Source organism: Falco peregrinus, chromosome 1 (assembly GCF_023634155.1).
Source record: "Falco peregrinus isolate bFalPer1 chromosome 1, bFalPer1.pri, whole genome shotgun sequence".
Taxonomy (NCBI): Eukaryota; Metazoa; Chordata; class Aves; order Falconiformes; family Falconidae; genus Falco; species Falco peregrinus.
In genome coordinates this window covers 6,215,505-6,239,529 of record NC_073721.1, presented here as the reverse complement: position 1 = coordinate 6,239,529, position 24,025 = coordinate 6,215,505, and the positions used below count along the sequence as shown (strand labels likewise).

Genomic DNA, 24,025 nt, shown 5'->3' with positions numbered 1-24,025 from the left:
GTTAATGAAATTTTGTTGTATGCCAGCTGGGAAGGAAATCATGAGTGGCTTTTTACTGAGCCTTCACTCCAGAATTTTACGCCGTCACATGGGGAAACAGGAATAATCTCTCTGTCAGGGATGTCCGTAATGAACTGTGAGCTTTCACATTTATTGTGGTAGCTGTAAGATTGAGAAACGATGTTTGTGATCCACAGGTATTTGATTTACGGTGTTGTTTTATACTTCATCTTCTAAGTTTAGGTAGGACATGCAACATTAGTTGCGTGACCTTCAGATAGCTTCTGACCCACAGTAAACTACGAGTTTTGTGGAGGTCGCTTTGATCAGAAATGACCTAAAATCCTACGTATTTCTTTACCATCTTCTAAATATAAGTTATTACCTCTTACATTATGCCCTGGGAAGTAGTCATAGCTTCTGATCTGTCAATGAGCCTGCATTTCGGTTGGCAGATGATTGTTTGATCCTGTGGCCCAGATAAAGAAGTCATCTGTCCTGTAACCAAACTGTACCCAGAGCTGGTCAGAAGGTAAAAGCTGAATAAAAGTTTTGTTTTCAATAGTAAGTGGAGTTTTTTTGAACTGAAATTTTCATAGCAACACATCTGATTCCAAAACCAGATCTTACGGCTAAGATTGCCGTGGCTACGATGGATCTTGGTCAAATGAGGACATCAGAGTCAAGTCAGCAGCCTGGAGGTCACACACACCTGTGAGCACCCGACCACCAAGTCAGTAGCTGGCCACCAACCTAGTAAATCTCCAGAAGTATTTGCTTTCCCATTGCATTTTTTTTTCAGGGGGGTGGGGGAGGGAGGGAAATCCACAGATAACCTTTTGTTTTTCTAAACTATTGTAGAATGAATTCCTGTTGTCTTGTCACTCCTCATTCAGAATCCCTTTCCTGACCCCTCTCTCTCTCTTTCTTTCAGTGTCACCTTCCCGTTTCCTCTAAAGGCTTCCCTATAGCTGGGATGGAGACTCAGGCTTACATCCCGTCACATCTTTGCTGGTTCGGTATCTCACAAGAGACCTTTGTAAAGTCTGCTTATGGTCATGCAATAAGGTAACCAGATCAGCAGGCTCGGAGCCAGCACTGGGACATGAAGTTAAGGCAGGGAGTACACGGCATTAGCCAATACTATTCTCATCATCTCCAGAAAAGTTTTCTCTGAAGTGGTTTATTCATACCCCAAATTGGATGAAGCCAAAAAGGGAGCGCTAGCTTTAAGGCATACACAGTGTATACTTAATAAAAAGCTTTCAAGAGAGGAATGCGTGAGCTAATGCAGTCCTAGAGCAAGGATAGCTCATGCTTCAACAAGTTATATGCATTTTTGTGTCTGTTGTTGATAACTTGCCCCTACTTGTCAATGCTAATTATCTCCAGCTAAATGAATGTTCAGCTTTTAGTGGTCAAGAGATTCAATGCTTAAATGAACAATTCCTAAGCTGTCAGAGAATAGGTTCCCTCACACGTATGGGTTGGTGAGGTAGCATGTAAACACATCTACTCAGCACGAGGTCAGTTGGTGCACGAGCTCCAGTTAGATGGTATATACGTGATGGGGAGAAAAAAAATCGTACTGAAAACAAGACACGTTTCAGGTAGCAATGAGAGCCAAAGCCATCAGAGCGTGTGATGATATCCTTGTCAGATAGCATCTTGACGTAAAAATTGCCAAGGGAGATTTTGGAATCTGTACCAGAGAAGGTTCGTTTGTAAGGAAACCAAGGCACAGATATGCTAGGAACAGCGCAGATTGATCGTGCAGAGGCAGAAGTTTAGGTAACTGGCTTCTCACGGACTCTTACACTCTAATTTTCTGTCTGCATTAAATATTTTTGTTGTCTGTATAAATTACGTTATCTGGTTTAGCTTAAAAGACCTTTTGAGTTTCAACAGGCATCCAGGTATTCCAATGCGTTCAACCATAAACTCCTCCACACAGGTTATACATTTGAACTAGTAAAAGCTTTTGTTAAGAGGGAAAAAGTGTGCTCCTGACTATTGGAAAGTTCAGTAGTCGAAAAACATTTCCTGCTTCTATAAATGACACATTTGAAAATAAAGCGTTTCATTACAATGGTCGTTTGGAGGCTGCAGCTGGCAGCTGGCACTTTGGGGGGGAAAATTATTGTGGCTTTGACAGTAGCAGAATAACAGTGTATGGATGAGATGGCTAGCAGTATCGATAAATACGTAATTCTGACCAAACCTGAGCTTTCCTTTGGTGTCAGCAGGCATTCTGAAGGAAGTGATAAGGCACAAATGAAAATATTCCTACAGAAAACATAATTTGGGGGCAGAGGGAGAGAGGGAGAACGCATTCTTAGCACTCCAGGGTAATCGAGGCTGGAGTGGACCTCAGGAGAGCTCTAGTCCTACCTTCTGCGCTGAGCAGGGTCAGCTCTGGGATCACACCAGGTTGTGCAGGGCTTCCTGAAGTCCTGGGCTTGGAAACCTCTAAGGATGGAGACCTCGCAGGCTCTAGGGGCAACCCGCTCCACCAGCCTTATGAGGGAAAGCTTTTCCATCAGCATGTTAAGCCACTTGACCCTAGATATTTGAAACCATGAGACAAATGTGACCACTAATGGCCTTTGAGCCACGTCTTTTTCTGTGAAAAGACAGGAACGTACATCATTGGGCTTTGGAGGCGGAACTTTGTCACTAGAGCACCCTGTTTTGGGAAAGTATTTATCCAACCTGTCCCAACGGAGCTGTTCCAACTAAGAAATTTCTGGTATGTAAACCGAGCAGGAGTCTGTTGGTTGGACCCTTGTTGGAAGGCGGTGGGCAGGAATACCTGCTGATGCTTTGCTGTGCAGTATTTCACGTGGGGTCTTACCTGGCAGGGGGGCTCTGCTCGTTGGATGGAGTCCATCAGGTAGGGGAAGGAAGAGGAGTCGCTGATTCATAGTGCCAGACGGAGCTTTTGCAGTCTGGTCCCTGTCTAGACTCGAGGAGCTTTCCTGGGGGCTTCAGGTGCCGTTGTCATGGCAGAACAGCGGATCAGGCTTTCAGAGGCTTTAACCCTGTGCCCCCCATGAGCTCCCAGCTGTGAGTTTTTAGGCTAGGTCGTGGACCTCCTTCCCTCGGAGGAAAGGTTTGCTATTTGTTTCGCCTCCCATGCTGCAAAGATTAGCAGCAAAGGACAGAAACTGCACTCGAGTTTCAACTTTAAATATTGAAAATAGCTGGGGAATGGCAAACCCACGCTTCGGAGTAGCAGGCTGTGGAGCTGAAGTGTTTGGCACGCAGCTGCGTGATGTTTCAGTGTGACTCCTCACACACTCCGGTTTAAGCATCTGTTTAACGATTTGGCTGACCAAAGCCAAGAACACTAAATATTGTATAATCACATCTCATGTTGATGCCTGTTAAAGTATGTGAGTATTATCAATACTGGGTGTCTGCAAGTAATTTGAACTCTGTTGCTAAGTCCCCAGGGTTTTCTTTTTTCTTCTTTCTTTATTTATTTATTCTTCTCCTAGAATTTAGCCTAATTGTATACAAATATCAATGTTCATCAGTAGGAATGTAGGAGGTAGGAATTTTGAGTTTGTTTACTTGTTGATCCTGACCTCTTTTGTGGCTTTAGAAGTGGCATGTATGTGTCCAAAATATGATTTTCTTTTTAACACCTACCAGTAACTAGACTTTATGGATATTTATTAATAAAATCCTTGAGGAGGAGGTATTTTTAATATAGTGTGTCACAGTGTGATGGTATATTTTGAAGCTCTTTTCTGTGCTTAGTAGATACTGACTTTTAATATTGTTTACACAAAAATTAAACCAATTGCTTGGTTTTCTGACACTTGAAGAAAAGCTACTGAAAAATCTAAATATTTACCAAGGTAGTAGATGTGTTTATGACTGATTTTGATCTGTAAAGCTTGACCAGCTTGGAATGGAGACTGATGTTTTAAAAACTGGTTTTCTTATCAAATGCTATTGCAAATGGAAAAAATTAGTTTTAAAGGATTTAAGGAAATAACAGCAGACTCTAAAATTTTAACATGTACTCAAGCGAGTGGTCTTTACCTTCACAATCCTGTTCCTATGGATGACACTATTCATATGGCTGAAGGTTGCGAGGCTGAATCCAGAGTAAACACATAATTTAGTGGGATAATATTCTGAGTGCTTTTAAATGTTATTCAAGATGGTCTAAAGCATGTTTATAATTTACTGGAAGTGTTTGCTGTTCCCAATTTATTTTTCTTTCTCTGTTCATAGTATTTGATATATACTTACTCTGGCTTGTAACAACCCGGTGCATAACAGACTTTTCTACCCATTTTGAACACTTTCACATTAAGTAACCATACATTAGAACATGTTCTATTTTTAAAAAAATAAAAACAAACCCCGAAGTTTTTCCATTTCTTTCATCATAAAGAAAAGGTTAAGACCTTAAGATAAAATATAAAATAAAGATACTGAAGCTTAATCTGAGCCATGAAATGGATTCTTATATGTTTATGTTTGCATTTCCAAGAAGTCATTTTGAAGACCCTGATGGCAAAATCCAGGGGGAAATTTGCATACTTAAAATGTCATTGGAATTGAGAGACCTATATCAAGAAAGTGATCCGGATTGGTTTTGTCCCTTGTGTCTTGCCCAGGTTTTGAAAGTTGAGTGCCTAGCACCTGGCGGGGCTGCCTTGATGGAGCTCTTGCTTCCTCCCAGGATGGCACCGCGTCTGCTATGGCTGTGGGCAGTGTCACCAAAGCTCACCTTTTCCATGGCTGACTCATGACCACTGCATCAGCTGAGAGGTAGGTGAACTGATCTTTCTTGCCTCCACAGTTCCCAGTTCTCCCCAAACTGTGTGGATCACTCCAGGCTCTTGGCTGTTCTGTGCTGAGGTATCGCCCATCTCTCGCTGAGGCTGAGTTACCGTGCCGCCGAGAACACAAGCTGTATGAGTACAGCTGCCGGGAGAGGGGGCGGCAGTCGGGCTTGCAGCCAGAGGGATGCTGGGGATACTTGTCTAGTCCCTGTCACTGGTGTTCCTGTCTGGTGAAGCTGAGTCATAGAATCACAGAGCGGTTTGGGTTGGAAGGGACCTCAAAGCCCACCCAGTCCCACCCCGTGCCCCGGGCAGGGCCCCCTCCCCCCAGCCCAGGCTGCTCCCAGCCCCATCCAGCCTGGCCTTGAGCCCTGCCAGGGATGGGGCACCCACAGCTGCTCTGGGCAGCCTGGGCCAGCGCCTCGCCGCCCTCACGGGGAACAATTTCTGCCTCACAGCTCATCTGCATCTCCCCTCTCTCAGCTTAAGGCCATTCCCCCTTGGCCTGTCACCACGTGCCCTCGTACAAAGCCCCTCTCCAGCTTCTTGCCGGCCCCTGTAGGTGCTGGGAGCTGCTCTAAGGTCTCCCCGGAGCCTTCTCCTCCCCAGGCTGAGCAGTCCCAGCTCTCCCAGCCCGGCTCCATGGCAGAGGGGCTCCAGCCCCCTGACCATCTTTGTGGCCTCCTCTGGACCCACTCCAACAGCTCCATGTCAACTCTTTTAGGACTCTTGCAAAAGATGCAATCATTGTGAGGAAATTTTAGCAACAGTTTAGCACAGATCTCTGCATCATATCTATGCGATTTGTCATTAATGAAGGACATCATTTCTGCAAATATATCTCCTAAATGTTGTGCTTGCTGTCAGTGGTCTCACTGAAAGATCTTACTAGTGACTATAGTGTATATATTTATATTTTCTAATAACATATTAACATGACCTACTTGCTGCTTGCTTTCATTAAAAAAAAAAGCTTAAGAAACTCATTCCTTACAAACTCATTTAAGGACATTTCACTATTTACTTCTTTGATAATATTTAAATTTCTACCTAAAGGACGTCAGTTCTTGAGAGTGCTGCTTAACCACCAGCTCTGCATTGCTGTGTCCATGCGTGGATACACACACCTGTGCCCAGCCAGCATTTTTGTATGTATGCATTTGATTAATATACTTGGGATATTTCTGCTCTTAACTGAACTGAACCTGAGCTGACATATATTTCAAGTAGACTTCTGAAAGAAAAGAGGAGCCTGGTATGGGGGAGAAGGCACAGAATCAGGCTTTTTACCTTTATCTAATTTACAGAGCCTCCAGAGATTTATTTTATTTTGACTGTGATGGTGAAAACAAATTCACTGTTCTTGCAGGTTGAGATCTTATCAGACAAACCTTAGTACAAAGCACATTTTACGTTCAGGCCATGAACCCTGGAAAACAGAGGCTTATAAGGACATTGCTGACAAGGTTTAGCATTGCAGTAGTGTTGATGCCAGCATGGTTAGTTAAAATGATCTTGTTTTTAAGGTAAAGATTTGAATCTGTTTTTACACAGTAATGTCTTGAAAATAGAGGGAAAACATTACTTAGGATGAGGCATAAAAGTGCTTTAAAAATGCTATTAAGATTTAAGGCATAATGCAGATCCCATAAATCTACTCTGCATTCTTTCACTAGGAATGACAGGCTTGTATGAAAAGTAGGGATTGTAAATCAAGAATCTAAATAAGGGTGGTTGGTTCTTTCTGACATGTAAATATAGATTATACGTTAGTTGAGCCCTGACTTGATTGCCTTCTGGTTCCAGGGGGACACACAAAGTAGGCGTTTATTCTCCTGAGCAACAGTTTTACCTTGTAAAAGCTGGTAAGCTAAAATATAATTTATCATTCCTCTGGGAAGAAACTTTTTTCCCACTGATTCAGGAAGGGGATTTGCTTGGTCTCTCACTCAGTCCTCTTTTCTGCCTCCCTCTTCATTCACCTCTTGTTTAGAACTCTGTGTGTGTGTTTTGAGGAGATGGCGTTACTTCTGACAGCACTCCTGGAGCTCTCTAAACACAAATGTTACCTGGAAGGATAACCCCCACACACACACGCAAGCGAGCACACCCGGGCGCACACGTACACACATGCACACACCCTTTTCAGCGTACACAGGGAGACTTTGCTCCATTTCTGAAGTTGTTTTAAGAAGCAGCTTCCATGCCAAACTATCTTTCCAAATCCATTAAATGCCCCTTAGGAAATGCCAACAGCTTTCCATCGTGTTATCACAAATACATTTGACCATTTGCATCTTTGGCCTTAGCTTCATTTATTTTCTCCCCGTACCCTTGTCTCCACTCTCCACGCTGCAATTCACACGGTGCAAACCTGCACAGCAGATACTCCCCTGCCCCTCCAGCTGCTTATCTGGACGGGGAGCAGAGCTGGCGCTCTCGCTGCAGCCAGCTTACTTCACCTTATCTGCTTTACGCTTCTATATTTAAACAAGGAGGGCTCTTTGTCACTGAACTAATATAAAACGTAACTTGACTAGATGCCTGACTCTTTAAGAAAGGGTATCTATCACTTTTATGTGGCATTTCAAAGAAGAAGGCATTTAATATGCTGGAAGACAAAGAAGGGAGTCTGTCTTAATGTACAACTAGCCGTCTAATGATTAACTTCTCTTGATACTTAATCAGTTTATGGTAGAAAAAACCCGCAGCGCCATGGCATGGTTCAGTGTTGTGTTAAGGTGTCTGCTGCGCTGTCTAAAGTGATACAAAACCTGCATACAGCTGGTACAGAGAACTGTATGATACACCTCGGAGAAACAATGCAATGATAATCAAAAGCATTTAACACAGGAGGATGAGGAGGGCAGCAGGGAGCCTGCAGCCTGCAGGAGCGCAGTGGATGCAGACGTCCTTGTGCTGCTGAGGTGTTTGTGTCAGGCTGTGCCACCTCCCGCCCCCCCAGTCCCTCTGCCTCAAGGCCGGTGTCCCGCTTGCCCCGGCGTGCTGCAGGCCCACGGCAGAGCTCCCGCTCGGCGCAGTGGGGACGGGGGGGTGGACAGAGGGGGTGGGGGCAGGTGGGCCCCTGCCAGCGATTTGTGAAAGGCCAAGGTCTGCTTCTACCCCCACCTTGGCGGCGGGAGGCGCGACCTCTGTGGGGAACTTCCAACCAGAGAATAATGGGAATGCAATCCTTTTTTGACATGACTCCCTAAGCCAACCTTATTGCAGATACCTCCTTGCATATATGTTGGTTTGTATAGGGTAAGAGTCTCTTTCCTCTCCGTGCCTCGTTCCTGAAGAACCGAGAAGTTTACTTATCTTCTCTCTGACTGCTACAGAAGTTGCAGATAAATGCATCTTCAGCCAGCTAAGGTTGGTTGGGATAATTCCTATCCCAGCAGAGGACAATAATCCTGTCCAAGCTTTTTATGTAATAAAAATACACCAAACATTTTGCAATTGTAGTCTTAAAGTACATCGATCAAAACTAAGGAAAAAGCGCTAGGAAATTTTTACAATGGGTGTGACTTTTTAATTTATGATGATTTTGTCCTTTTCTTCTCTTAAGAATAAGTTTACACAATGCAGATCTTCCATTGCCTCTATTTGCATAAAGCAGAAGTAGAAATCACCTTCTTCTTTCTTTTGGCATTTTTTTTTTATTATTATTTTTGTGTGTGTTTCACAGCTCGATTGCTGTGCCATAACAGTCCGTACAGTGTAATACCATGGAATACGGTGTCCATTTCATTACTGACCCCACCGGACTGGAGTGCTGCATTTGTCTGTATTTGTAAGAGGAACATGCTGAATCTGTTCCACCCTCATCTTAAAAGAGAGGCAAAGTCTTCATCCCAACTCCTCTTCCTCCAGAGGAAAAAGCCTTCATATGTCCGGTTTCTTTATATGAGAGCGTACTGCACATGAGAAAAAACAGGGCATTTTGACTTGCCAATGCATTTCCAGTTAGTTGAAAGACCATATACTGATTTCTTATGAGGATGATCACTATGTGTATTTTCAACTGAAATGATTTGAAAGTAAGGTAGTTGTGATAAACAGTATGGTTTTGTCGACTGTAAGCCACTGCACACCGTAACATTGTGCCTGCAGCAGTATTCAGCATGCCCCTTACGACATAGTCACGATCCTGGAAATTCAGCATGCGCTTGCCTTTCACAACAAGATAAAACCCCTGAGCTGCCTCCCCCTGGATCGAGATCCCTTAGCGGTGATTTGAATGGGTGTCTCTCTGGGTAGAGGGTGTTGGCACCTTCTGAGACTGGTTCCCATCCCAGGTGCATCGCACGGGTCACCCCAAAGGGCGTTGCAGATGTACTTGCCCTGCTTTTCCCGGGAGGGGTTCCCAGCAACGTGCAGTCCCTGCCACCGCCTGAAACCGCAGTTTGGCTCTGGCTTGCTTACGTTTTGGCTGAAACCTCTTCAGAGGTGTGTGAACTTTCGTGAACCCAGCCTGCACTCAGGACATGGGGCTCTGATTATTAAACACTTTTTCAATGTCTGTAGCAGCTTTCACCCAAAGACCTTAGGACACTTGAATGCACTCGTGATTAACTGCACACTCTGCACTCTGTCCCAGTAGAAAACACCTGGGAAAGCCGGGTCAGCTCTGGATATACTTTCCCAACATGAGGACATGGTGGAGAGGGACCTGGACCAAAATCTCATTTAAAATACCTCAGATGGCTCGGCAGTTCTGCTTTGCAGCTCTGCATTTTGAGTGGCCCTTTTCTATGGCATGATTTAAATCATGCTATAGAACAACCCCTTCCAAATTCTGGAAAAACACAGGTGCCGTATACATATATACAATAGACAAACTTATCTCTCTGATAGTCATACAGCGAGATGAAGGACAGCCCCAGGCTTAGAGCACTGGTGTATGATTTGAAGACCTGGTTTCCAGCATTTTTTTCCCCATTACAGGATTTTTGAGGGGGGGAGAAAACAGTTCTGCCTTTCTGTTTCGTATGCATTTTTATTGCTTTATTAAACTGTTGCCATACTTGAAACAAAGAGACCATCCCACTGCAGTGCACTAAATGCACTGAAGAGTGAGATCTGCCCCAGTGTTAAGGTAGCAGTGGCCAGGTAGGGGTCATGGAGAACCCATGTTCAACCACTTCCATGGACCTGAGGTGGCCATCTCTCAGCAGAGAGCCAGCAGTGGGCACAGGCTCTGCGTTACCTCCCTTGTCTTGCTCTAGTGACTTCCTGCAACACAGGGAAATCCTCGCCAACCTTTGGAACACCAAAGCCGTATCAGTCTCTCCTCCATACAGGTGGTATTTAGAGGGAGTTGGGTTTATTTTTCTTTTTCCTTTATTGTTTCTTTCAAAGCTACGTCTGTCCTGGAGCCCAAACTGCAGGTGAGTTTGCTGTCTACGTAATTGCATTTTGTACCTTTGAATATATCTGAAGGCAACTGTCAACACTGATCCTTAAAAGTCTTCTACCTCCTTTCAGTCTTTGGGACACAGCTAAGCCTAAAACCACAGAGCTGCACAGCCCAAGATTTCTGCCAGCTTCTTACGTGGCTGGGATTTTATAGCGATATCACACTTAGGTGTGACTGACAATTCATAAAACCCCAGAAGTTAGAGGTGGAAAAGACTGTTAGGTCACCAGCTCCATTTCCCTGCCAGGGTGGGATATGCCGCAGGTGTTTCTGCTCTAAGACTTACAGAAGTGCTCTGCCAGCGGTGGTTGTCATTAATGAGCGTATTTGTGAGCCTAAGACTAAGTCCTAGTGGTTGTGAGCACCACCTCTGCACAGAGTGGGAGTCCCAACTGCTCGCTTCTTCCCGGACGTGGGACATCACGGTATGAAACGTGATCTCCTGTGGTCTTTTGTCCAGAAAAGTATTGGACAATAAAGCACACGGATGAGCTGGGTTATTCGCTCAGGGCACAGGTTCTGTAGCTGGTGGGATTTAGACAGCTAGCTGTACCCACTCGGTATGATCACTTAGTCTAGCCTTCCCAATTTTTAAGTCGGGGAGGAATTTCCTTTTGCTACAGGGTAGTACAGTCACAGTTAAGTTTGCTCTTTCCCTCCTTAATAGTTTAGTACCGTGCAAGTCACTGGGGTCTTTTATTATGATATTTTCTGCAAAAGATATTTCAAGCTATTCATTACTAGCTGGATATTGTAACATTTTGCTGGAACTTGTAGAAGGAGGTGGATTTTTTTTCCTTTTTTCTTTTTACAGGTAAGAATGAAATTCTTTTACTTATTTACAAGACTCTTAATGTATCTGACAGAAAGAAAATGGAATTAAAGCAAATAGTAACTAATTTTTTTTTACCACAATATGAAATTCTGTTTGCTGTCTGATTGCACATCAAATGTTGACATTAACTAGCAGATATGCCACTTCCATGCCAGGGTTTCATTCTTGGAACATGAGGTCAGGCTGGTTCTGGGAAAATAAATATTAAAGAAAACATGCTCAGTAAAGTGCTCAGCTCATAAAGGCCCCGTGCGAAGAAATCTGGGCAGCTGCTGGCACCCCCACTGGGGCTTGCTCAGCTCGCAGCTCTCACTTTCTGAGATTAGCATTACGGTTGTGTTTTTGCAGGTAGCCAACGTGATCCCGTTTCTGTTTAGAGTTACATGACTTCAGTTTCCCCCCAACACTGTATTTGGAATGAGCTCTTTCCTCGATACTGCGGGTATCAGCTCTTTTACTATTTTTCAGCTGCTTCCGTTTCACGATAACCTGGCACTTCCTTGGCTTGTTTTGTTACAAAGCAGGAGACTTGTTTTCGCAGTGTTGTTTCCTTCTCTTTTTGAGCTTCCTCAGGTTCCAGGAATGACCCTGCAGTCAGGTCCAGCGTGCTGCATGCCCACCCTTCCCTAGCAGCTGTACAGAAGCCAAGCGTGGCACATGCTGTCCTTGCCTGATCTTCGGAAGAAGTTGGGACTTAAGAAAGGAACGTGTTAATAGGACACCGCCAGTGTTTCCCCTGAGCTGACACTCTTGGCTACAGAGCAAAGACTGGTTCTAGGTCAGGGAAGTAGTAACCAAAGGCAGCCTTTGGCTGTGGGTGAGGAAAGTAACAGGCAAGTTAATTCAGCCTTTGGCTGCGACCTTTGGATACATCTAGCCTGATGGAGTGGACCCACCTTCTGTTGCCCCCTTCCCTTCTCTCCAACCCCTCCCTGAAGGGGCAGAAAAAGCCACAAAGCTATAGAGAACCAAGGAGGTTAAGGGAGCCTGAGCAGTTACTGAGGACTTCTGTCCCACAGCCATCTAGTAAACACCATATATCAAGTTTTAAATTTTATGTTCCTACAGCAGCAAGAGGTCCTGGAGAGGCAGAAGCTCCATCACACCAGTGTGCTATATGTGTGTGTATCCACTCCATCCTTTCTTTGAAGATTTCCTGAACCCTTTGAGGAACTTCCCTGCAGGTCGACCCTCCTTGCTTCCAATGATGCTCCATGGCTGTCCTGTGAACCAGGACAGGGTCTGAGGAAAGGCTAAGATGAAAACAGGTAGGTGAGTAAATATCTAATATGAAGGAAAAGGAGAGGGAAATCCTCTTCCCTAGGGTTACATTCTAAGCTGAATGGAGAGTTCTGGGTTGAAAGGTTAAGGAGAGAAATTATTTTTGTTTCAGGTGGAGCTCTTGTTGGAGGGAAGTGTTGAAATCAGAGAGCTTTGGGGTTAAGAAAGTTTCTGTGCTCAAGTAAGTGGTAGCTGAGCAATTACTTTAAATAATTTCAGTAAAAGTAGTGAGCAGGGAAATTAATTTCCTTTCAGAATGATGTGGTGGAAAGGCAAAACCTGGGGTTACAGCTCAGACAAAGGGAAAAGCTAAATGCTTTGCGTTAAATTCCTTGTGCATTTCATACTTTTACGGACATCCTTGAAATTTATAGTGTAGATGCTCTGGTTTGAAGTACAAGCTCACCTTGTCTGACCTCCCACATAACACAGGCCTTTGAATCTGACCCTGTAATTTCTGCATCAGGCACCTCTCTCCCTGTTTGAGCTATAACATGTTGCTTAGATATCCATCTAGTCTTGACTGGAAGACTGCAAATAAAGGAAATCCATCACATCCTTAGGTAGCTGTGTTTAAATCACTGAGATAAGCCTGTACATCTAAGGTTTTCCCTGAGGACAAGACAGTAACAAGAATTTGCTGAAGAGGCCAGTGCTTGCGGGAGGGTAAGAGGCTGCAGGTCCAGCCATTATTTTTGTAGAGGTGGGAAATGGGGACAATGCCAAGTGTTGCTCTAGGTCCAGTGCAACTGAAGTGTAACATCGTTCTGCAGTGGACTTGCTGTGAAATGTATTCTTTGCAAAGGTAAAGGGCTTTGAACGACCAGTGGGTGCTGGTTGGTTAATTATTTGTTTTTCGAGGCTGACATTGGTGGGGTGACTAGGCAGTAATGCTATAGTGAGAAAAAACTAAAACCTCTTTGATAAAAGGGAGGCGATGCTACCTGTGAAAACAGTTCTATTTGGAATTGTACTGTCTGATTACAGGTCATTTTTCTTCTGCCCCATTTCAAAAATTGTTTTGAAAATATTTCACTTATGTCTTTGGCATTTGAGGAGCCAAATTTGCTTTCGATACCAAAGACTTAGGTGAAGTTTAAGCCCAATGAAAAAAAAAGAAAGTTGTCTGAGGTAACATTATATTGAATATTTTTATTTCATGCTGACAACCTCCAAATGATGTTACTCTCTGATAGTGATAAACATGAACCCAAATCTCAGTTTTGTTGTTCTTTCTGTCAGAATTTCTCAAAAACTGTTTTCACAGTTTCTCAAACCTGAGCATGAAGTTTCAGCTGGACTGATTTCAATAGCATTAGACAATATACTTCCTATGTTATTTAAGTGGTATAGATTTCACCAAAGTTTGAACAAAGGTGTTGACTTGTGAACCGTCCAATGGCTCTGTATCTCTTTTATATGGATCTTTTGGTATGTTTTAACATACTAATGAGGTTTCTTGTCTTTCTGTCTTTTTTCCCCCTCTTATCTACTAAATCTTTACTGTATGCATCTAATGTTCTTAGATGTGTACTTCATTCCTTTTATGTCTCCCGTTTTCCTTAATACAGACCTCCTTTCCCTAGTGCCCATCAAGCAAACTGTAAATCCCAGACAAAAATAACGTGTGGGTGGCTCCTGGGTGCAGGTGGAGCTGGGTGGTAGCAGCCCGGAGCTGAAGCTGTCTTGTTGCAGGGTGGACCTCAGCTGGTGTCCATCGGTACTCCTCTGGTGGAGCACTGTGCTCTGTTTTCATTGCATTTCACTTGAGAAGAGTTTCTGTAAGGCATGTACTCATTCTGTGAAACCAGTCCCGGGTGTCTCACCCAGAAATAACAATAGCATTTATTCTGAGGTGACATCTGTGTAAAAACGCCCTGTTCAATGGCACCACTGCCTTCAGGTGCCTCATTTCACTTTGTATTTGAACAGCATTAACTTGTATTTTTCCCATTCCATTTTTTCATGTCTTTTATTTGTTTTTCCACCGACAGGATCTGTGGAGTTTAAAGCAGATTTAAATCATCAAGATTTAGAGTGAAGTCAGTTCCATCTTCTCTTACAAATTTGTTTTTACCTGCATTAGCCTTCCCACTGATACTTTAGTTTTTGTCTTCAGCTCTCTTGCCAATTACAGACATCTAAATGAGATTTTTGCAGTATTTGAGACGACTAAGGTAGCACCTAGGCTACATTGTTCCATGTGTTTCTCTGTTCATCTAGACCGCTTCAGCATTGCATTTGCTGTCATGCTGTAGAAAGAGCCATTCCACATTTTTAGTGCATCTTAGGACAGAATGACAAGTATTGTTCGTAAATGACAGAACAGGCATCGGAAAGATATTCTGGTTAATTTAACTACAGCAGGATAACGAATCTGAAAAATACAGAGGAGCCTTCCTTAGGTTCAGGAAAACGTCTTTCAAGATTCACAAGCTTCCCTCTGCCTCTCCTCAGAAAACCGCCCAAACGAGCACTCTAGTGTGTTGGGGGTTTTCCTCATAGAAGTCTCTTAAGAAGCGGAGTCAGTGGGCCATCATCAGGTCAAGAGCCTTTGGTTATGAACGCTGCCTTTCATTTGCTTGAGTAGGCGACCACACGGCCCTGCATAACATTTGGTACAGCCTTGTATCACCGGTTGTTGGAAATGAGGTGACATGTTTATGGATGGAGGTGTCAAGTGTGCAATTCTGTAGCTCCAAATTTTGTGCAGTGCATCATTTCTCCTTGCCCATCCAACATCTCCTCAACAATGATACAAAATGACTTTGTTAAAGAGGTAGAAGGTGCTGAATTTGTTTAAGGGCAATTGTTTCAAATGCAGTTGACCTGGACTATGTGGGTAAAGATACACTTTTAAAAGCTTCTAAATAAGGGACTACGACAGTGTATCTTACCATTAAAACACTCAGTATGCCTAAGGTAAAAAGAAATAGAAGGTAAAAAATGTTTGAGTACCTGTCACATGAAGACCAAGGTATCTAGGGGGAAAAGATGAACAAGAAGGACTGTGAAGTAAAGTGTCATTCATTAATCTATCACTATATGTCAATTGCTTTGGACATTCTTAAGAGAAATTATATAGGATGTTATCTGAAGATACACAAAAGACTAAAATACATAAGAAAGTTTACCTTTCGGGTGCATAATGAAGTTAAGTAAATATGTTCAGTTAGAAGCCTAGTTTCAGGGATATGGACTAGACCTGCCAGTCTGTGATAGCTGCCTACACCAACTCAGCATGACTGGAAGAATTTTGTCTGCATAGAGTTGCTTATATGCAACTCTTCTGAAACTTCTATTATTACCACTACAATACCAAAAATCATAAAAGACGGGGAATTTAGGACTTCTATGCATAATGTACAAGTACATTAAAAGTCTTCACTCTTAGGGCTCACTGCTGCTTAGAATCGACTGAACTGGAAGCTAATGAAATACAATTTTTGAACAGAATGGCAGGAATGTGCTCTACAGAGCATTTGGCTACAAAGATGTACACTTCAGGGAATCTATTGTACCAAAAATATAGTTTCCTTTTTTAGCAGGCAAATGGGGGGGGGGGGGGGGAAGTGTAGATTACTGTCCTATGGAAACTTTAGAGACTTGCTCTTCAAGGTTAGGAGCACGCTGGTAGACTTCTACAGTTACCAATGCTGTTTTCTGCGCAAAAAATTTCTGTGAAATATATTTTTCAACTTCAGAGTAGAGATAGGAATTATTGCGCTAGCCATTAACTGTTTAAAAGTTAGGATCCTATTTAGTCTAGGCAAAGGAAGTAGGTAGACACCAGTTAGTAACTCTTCCCACCTATTTGTAGATGGCTGTCTGAAGAAGGGGTGGGTACTTGAGCCCTCATTAATCTCTCTTCATGTATGAGAAGCAGGGGACCTACCATGTTGTTAGGCAGAGCATTGGAAATATGAAGTAAAGTGTTTATTTTCCAAAAAGCAATTAGGTGCTAGTGAGGTCCTGCCTGTTTTGGGCTCTGCTTCTAAAGGAACTGTTTAGAATTTGGCAAGCGCTGGCCTGTCCGATGAATGATGATATTAAAAAATAAAAGCATTGAATTTGGAAGGCAGCATCCAAATAACTCCCAGTGGTTTCTAAACCATATCTTGAAAAAAATCCCACCCTTATGCTGCTCCTGGAATAAAATTAACAGAGTAAAGTAGATTAGTACTGTCCAATATAACCCTCTGACTTCCAGGTCCCTTCCAGACCACTTTGCAAGTCCAACTTAGTCATTACCTCACGTTAAGAATTCAGAAGGAAATTGAGTACAGCCTCCGTCTACATTAGGCTAGATGTATTTTGGGTCTGTTTTCCTATGTCCTGCTTTGATCACTTATTTTGTTTGCTTCACAGGATAACAGTAATTATTACAGAAGCAAAATGAAATTAAATCAAAGTTTTTCCAAAAGGTTATAGGAAGTAGGGACTCATAGCCTAGGAAACTTTACCCAATTCAAGTCAACTACACAGCCTGTGACCACAGAAGTGTTTTAGGAAATTTTTTTTCATTTGTCTTAATTTTATGTATCATGAGGTGCTTAATAAGATGCCATGTGTAATGCTGAAGTGACCCGCTTCTACTTTACAAGTGCAATTACCTAAAGACAGGCTGGGTTTTGTGCAGTTTTCTGTTGGGATGTTGAGGAGACGGCAGGTGGTAAAGCAGCCGGTGCCAAATCTTACAGCACTGCCCTTCTGGAAAGTAAAGTGGAGGTGAAAAATGTTACCACATCTCTGGGTCACCTTTCCCCTCTGAGCCTCCCACTCTGGAGGGAAGCCTCGTTGTTCAAAGGCTCACATTGTACCCGTGGCCTTTCTAAATAACATAAACCACACTCTGCTTCAGTGTGGGTGGGCAGTTAAAGCTAAGGTAAACAACCCGCATTGCCAAGCAATATTATTTTAAGCAGTAGGCAAGATGCATTTCAACAGATGCGTTTCAAAAGGAATAACCACAAAGATATGGGAAACACCTGCGAGCCTTTGTTGTATGGGACTCTATGGTGGGACCTGATGGGAGTGCAAAGCCCACCTGCAACTTCTCTGCAAAGCTGTTGCAACAACATCTGCAAGGCAGGGGAAAAAAATGCACCTATTGAGGGGGCATGTTTTGTTTGTGAAAATGAACACGGGGGCACACAAGAGCCACTGTAAACGTGAATGCAAATTGTCTCCCTGTTATTAGTGGGGGAAGATGGGGTAGAGAATGGGCCAGAGGGGGTGGTTGTCACCTCCAGCCCAGCCCAGGATGGCACACCTGCAACCAGTTGTGTGACACAGCACCGGCTGTTTACCCAGTGTGTTTCCAGATCTCAGCCTCAAGATTTACTTACTACAATCCCCACAGGTACAGCTGTGCTTCACAGATGTCAAATTAACAGCACATTTTTGTCAAACACACCTTGTCTTGGCTAGTTGCATGTGATGTCTTGAAAATATCATCACCTCGAGTAGGGAGGGGACAAACTTCTAATATAGGAACAAGTAACTTCGTATAACAAGTTTATAATCTTTCATAGATTAAGGCCAGAAGGGAATATTTGACATCCTATGTAACACAGGGCAGACTGCATTATTCCACAAAAGGATGTATTTTAGAAAGACACCAGCTTTTGTTTAAAAAGTTTAAGTGATGGGGAAACCATGCATGAGAAGTCATTGCAGTGATTGACTGCTATCGAGTAAAAGTCATCACCTTTTTTCCAGTTTGAATTTATGTAGCTTCAGCTTCCAATCTTTCAGTCTTACTATGGCTTGGCCTGATATGTTTTTTTAAAAATCCTCAGATATTTTTTTTTTTTTTTATCCATTTCACTCTAGATTACGGTCTAGCTAGTGGCAGGTCACCTTTGGAAGCTTGAATACATGTAGTATCTAAAATTATTCCAAATTGTCTACAGGTTGTTGTATTCTTTCATCTGCCTTTTGACCCGGCTCTGATGTTTCAGTAACAGTAGTAATACATACAATTCCTCCAGATTAGGTCTTTTAATTTCTTATTCCCTCTATGTTTCTTTATAAACTTGCCCCTTGGTTGTAACATGGTTGACACCTTCCCAGCTGATGAGCTGCCGTGAGACACAGCACACGTCCCCTTCTCCCCAGGCCCCTGGGTGTCCTGATCCTCATGAACACAGCCCAAAGTACAGTAAATTAGAATAAATGGAATTGCACTGAAGGAGCCCCATGCCCCAAAAGTAGGTCTTCTGCTATGAGAAGGTTTGACTTAACTCATCTAATCTGTAACAACTTAGGGAAATGCCACGGTTATGTACAATACTATTTAATGTCATTGCATCCCTATAAAACCCATCACAGCAGTGGTCTGAAGACGTGGCAGTATTACAGCTTGGAGCTGTAGAGGTCTTGGACCACAAAGTGTGTTTGTTTTGTCAAAAGCCTTTTCCTGGACTCTAGCTGCAGGCTCTAACAAGTATTTGCATCATATTTTACCAGCATGCACGGCCTTTCTCTCTCCCTGATCCAAGCAAAGTGGAGGTCATGTAGCTATGACTGATATGGGAGTAATTCTAAGGGGGGAAAAAAACCCTGCAGAGAGACTGGAAAAGGGATAGAAATGGATTATATTTGTCTACAAAACCACTGTGTAGTCATGCCCCAAGACTAAAAGATTACAGGAAATACAAAAATGCATCACTATCCTGCACTGGCTGAAGCTAATCTGCATCTCTATAGGCTTAAACAAACACTTGGTGGAAAGACTTGTTGGATGACACCCAGCTTGGGGCTCTTGTCAAAAAGTTGCTGTACAGATTTTGCCATCGTAGAATCATAGTCATTTAGGTTGGAAGAGACCTTTAAGATCGTCAAGTCCAACTGTTAACCCAGCACTGCCAAGTCCAGGACTACTTATGTTCTCAGTGCTGCATCTACACATCTTTTAAACACCTCCAGGGGTGGTGAATCCACCACCTCCCTGGGCAGCCTGTGCCAGGGCTTGACAAAACCTTTTGGTGATTTTTTTTTTCCCAATATCCAATCTAAACCTCCCCTGGTGCAATCAAGACAGTGATCTGTTTCCTGCATCCACTTGGACTCAGATCTGTTTACTTTCATCTTTAAATAACCTATTGCTACTCGTTAAGGGGGTTTCTCAGCTCAGTCCTGGAGAAGTGGAAAGGTAAGTGGGGTTCTGGCTCACATACCGTGAGTGAGGGTTTTCAACATTCACATTATAAGATCTTTGCAGAGAGCATGACCCAGAAAATATCAGGCTTCACCTTTGCTGAGCTCTCAGTGACAGGCAGTAACACACGCATCTTTTCAGGGCTAAACTGGATAGGTTTGATCAAGAAATAATTGCAAGGTAATAAATAGGGACTCCTAGGATGCAATTTTTACAGGTTTGCTTTTCACAAAGCACATTGTAGCACACATCACTGAGCTTCTACTGTTTTATACGTTTTCTCAGCAAAAGAAAGATCTTCTCTCTTCGTTGGAATAATATAAAAAATATAGAATTAAAAAGCCTAAGGACACCATCTGAGGTTGAGGGAACATTTATAAACCCTGGGATTTTTACAGGTTTTTTAAAAAATTAAGATCATATGTCTAACCGTTTGAAGTTTTCTTCCATGGGTTGTTTTCATAGTGAAAAGTCAACTTAGGAAAATGGCTCTATATTGAGATTTCATTGTAAGAAAGAAGAGAGAAGACAGGGTATATGTCTGTCCCATCCTAGGACATGGGTTCAAGTAATATATTGTGATTTGCTCAAATGTTGTTGCTGTCCTACAGGAGCCAGGGAATTTTTCTTCTCAAAGTTTCCTCTCTCAGGTAGTCTCCCCACTTCAGTTATATGGAAGAAAGGAGTGCAGTGCTATGCGCCTGTGTCCTGCAAAACACTACTGACTTTGCAGTCCAGGGACTGATCTCTCATAAGACAGAGATTAATTCCGATGAATTCCATGTCCCAGCTGTAATGGGACATTACTCGTGTCTTACTTTCGCTGCTGGCATGATGTGACTATAGGCAGCATTACAGTTGGTGCCGTATGCCACAACGAAGGCAGGTCAGAAAAGAAGAATAAATCCAAAAGCATGATGAAAAGAAAATAAGAGGATTAACCTATTTCTTTACCTCTTTACATTCTGCTCATATTGTAGTCAGTGACATGATAATCATCTCGGTCAGGGAGAAGAAAGAGTTACAGGGGACGATTCTCTGGGGAAATGTTGCTTTGCTTAAGGAAAGCTGATGTTGTATTAACAGAATCCTGAAAGTTTAAGGGCTGCACTCCTGCTTTAAGTGCAGTGGACTGACTTTGGCTTAGAAGACTGTAGAAAATGGCAGATTTCTGCTCTTTACGCTACTGATAAGCAGAGAAGCTACTTAAAATGTTTTCTAAATTCTTGTTCTCTGACAGGTAACTGATTGCTCTTTTTTGGATTAATGGACCATTAATACAGGCTGTCTCTGCAGGCTCAGGGTCTGTTCCTTTCCTCCTGGCAAGCTGTAGCATGATACAAGTATGCAAGTGCCAAAAGTGTCTTTTCCATCTTTCTTGGTGTCACACTATAAAGTACTGGAATGCCAAACAAACAAAACACATCCCATTGCTGTCAGAAGCCTGTCATGCTGCTACTAAAATCTGGAACCATAAAAGGAAAGGTCATTTCTGCATTTTGCACAGAAACTAATGCTTTTCTTATGTTTATCAAATGCACTGAGGATTCTGATCCTTAACTGGAGCTGAAATATAGAGAAATACTGAAAATGACAGCAGCACTGTTGGAAAATAGCCAACTGACTTCACACTGGATTTTGAATCCCGTTTGGTGAAGGTCTACTTTTCTAATAACCTGTGCCTGGGGCTCACTGGAAGTCACGCATGGAGACCACTTGCCTTTTTCCCTACCAGCAATACTTCTCTTCTTTCAAGGATGACAGGCCAATAGCATCCCAGGGCGTGCTGAGCTGATGCCAGCAGTATTTCTCCTTTGTGGATCAAATAGCAGGAATCGGAATGAACCTTCCTCAAATTCTCTTTCAGGATCTCCTCCAGGCAAAACTTTGAGGTTTGCATAACTCTGAAAAGTAATTTGACTTTCCTTTGGCAATGAAAAATAAGCCACTTATTTATGCCAAGCAAAAATATATTTCTTCTTAGTAGCATTTTTCATTGCTAATATGTCGTTTCTGTCTTGCTTTTTAATTTTTTTATTTTTTTCCTTCCTCTTGCTGTAATTTTCCCCTCCTTTAAGGACATTTTTACATATACTGTTTCAGGCATGCTGAGACAAGAGTAACATATTTGCAGTAGTTTATCAGAATGCATGAATTTGATGTGGTCAGACAAAACATTTTGGTTAGTGGTTTGAATGTGTTGTTGAAAACTGAAGTATGATATGAATAAATGGAAAAATCAATTTTCCTTTGTGTCTTGAAGTACTCCCAGAAGCCCCAATAAGGCCAATCCAAAAAAGAAAATAAGAATGTCACTTTGCAATTAATAGAAATGTGGTTTTGATGCAATGTAATACATTGTCAGAATAAAAGTAAAGCGGCTATCATCTTCGTTTTTGATCAAGGCTAAGAATTTCTGTGATGCTTTTCATTTTCTCACATGTAATGTGATTTTTAGTTTGGAGCCAGCTTACAGCCACAGAGATGTCAGTAAGTGGTACCTTCTGTCATTAGAACTTTGTGCTAGCAGTTACAAGAAAGCTTAGTTCAAGATGTACAAGATCCTTTGGGCAGTTTCAAGAGATGGCTTGTGTCTTAAAGGTGGATGTTTATTAACTGAAACAAAAACAACAAAAAAAAAGATTAAGAAAAATTCACATATGTCTTCTCAGTGGTAGAGCTGTGACTGCTTCTTGCAACGGTTTTTGTGGTGGATTCTTTTGAAATTCTTGAATGTAGCAAGCTCTATAATGATCATCTCAAATTTCTGGTGATTTTCTAATGTTCTGGTGTGTTTTAAAATATCACAGAGATGCCCTGCCTTGAAACAATCATGCTCCCCTCATTCATGCTTTAATCTTTTTTGGAAGAGGAAAGAGAAAACAGTCTAACTGTACATTATGCATTTAAATCAAGAAATGTCAGAGGGGCCGTACCAAGAGGGGAGCTGCCAAGACAGGTTAGAAAGAGGTCAAGCTGGATCACATCGATCACTAGTTACAGCTTTAACCGCACGGAGGAAAATGGCTACGGCACGACGCTGGCAATGCACGGCTTTGGCCGTACCTCTGTCAGCTCTGTGGGTGATGGAGCACAGGTTGGAAGTCCTTGATGTGAAGTATGGTAATGCCCTGTGGAGTTGAAGTTAATAATACAGAGAGGAACAAGGGAACAGAATATTAAACAAAAGGGGCAGGTTGAAGTGATTTATAGGGAGGGCTGAATTTCTCATTACTATGTAATGGAGAAAAAGTTTTTAGAGCACCAGAAGTTTTTAGGCTTTCTATGGCTAGAGGTGAGTGCTTTGTGGCGAGATGAGTAGGCAGAGGATCTCCTCGTCTTACATTGCGTAATTATTCCGTAGTGAAAAGCATCTATTCTCTTCTGTGTGCTCTCTTCAGGCGTTCACGCTCTAATCCTCCTCATAAATTAAGAGCCAGTAATCACCTACTGCCCTTCAAAGTTTCCTGCTCCTGTTTGATGTCATTATGCTTAGTTCATCCTTTACACCAGGGTTAAGCCTGGCTTGCTTTTTTTAGTGCTGCCCCTATTTAATCTTCTTAATTTATGTGATGGGCTGATATTTGTTTAGAACTCTAAAATAGATTTACATAGTAAAATGGAGATGTCACTGAAACAAAGAGAACCTCTGTTAATAAGAACTGGAGAGTAATCTTTCTGTCTTCTCTAAAGAGATCACATTCATGAAGAGAAACCGTGTAAAGAGGAAAGGGTTCACTTTGTGCAAGATTGTTTTTTAAAGAGAAAATGGAACCCAGGAACAGATTTTTGGTATCATTTTCTGTTATTGCATAGCAAATGCAAAGCATAGAACTCCATACATGTTGGCATGTATGACATGGCAGAGATGACATGATCTAGAACATCTGTGTACTATTAGATTCCATTGACTCTTATTTTTATTATAAAGAGTATGTTTTCAGAAGCAAGAGATGCATCATTTATTGACCACACAAGACAATTTTAACTCTCCAACCCATAACAACACTAACTGAATTAAAGACATCACTCAAAAGTAACTTCTCTTTGTTTTCCTGCAACCAGACAAACCTTAGGATAGGCAGCTATATCCATTTTGGGGAAGATGATGTCAGAAGGTACATTGACAACTCATTCAAAGGTCAATCCTGTCAACTCTTATGGCTGATCAGGCTGCAACGCTCATGTGCATAGCTGGTGGTGTAATCCAAGCTTGTGACAAGCCAAGCAGGACTTCTCTGGAACCTAGGTTAAGTATAATGTTATAGAATGGTGGCAATGGAAGAAAATGATGTAACAGGGTTGATCTTAACCATGAAACGGATTTCTACTGGTGTGTAGGAACTTCCAGCTTAGTCTTCTGGTGTAAACGAACCTCTCTACCATACAGCAGCAGCTGGTTGCTCCAGTGGCTCTTTGGCTGGCGATCCCTGTGCAGTTGTTATATAGGAACATCCCTGCAATCCTGGCATTAATTCCTTTGTGCTTACTCAGTGCCCATGTATATACCTTTGGTCATT

General features: G+C 42.4%; 1 long non-coding RNA gene across 2 annotated transcripts in view; it reads left to right on the top strand.

Annotated features, from left to right (window-relative positions):
- Positions 1 to 354: 354 nt before the first annotated feature.
- Positions 355 to 24,025, top strand: part of LOC114013913 (uncharacterized) — a 45,509-nt gene continuing 21,838 nt past the window's right edge. For both annotated transcript variants that reach the window (XR_008745425.1, XR_008745424.1), the window contains exons 1-3: positions 355 to 1,068; positions 4,638 to 4,791; positions 12,131 to 12,330. This is a non-coding gene — a long non-coding RNA (uncharacterized LOC114013913). The remainder of the gene's footprint in view (positions 1,069 to 4,637; positions 4,792 to 12,130; positions 12,331 to 24,025) is intronic.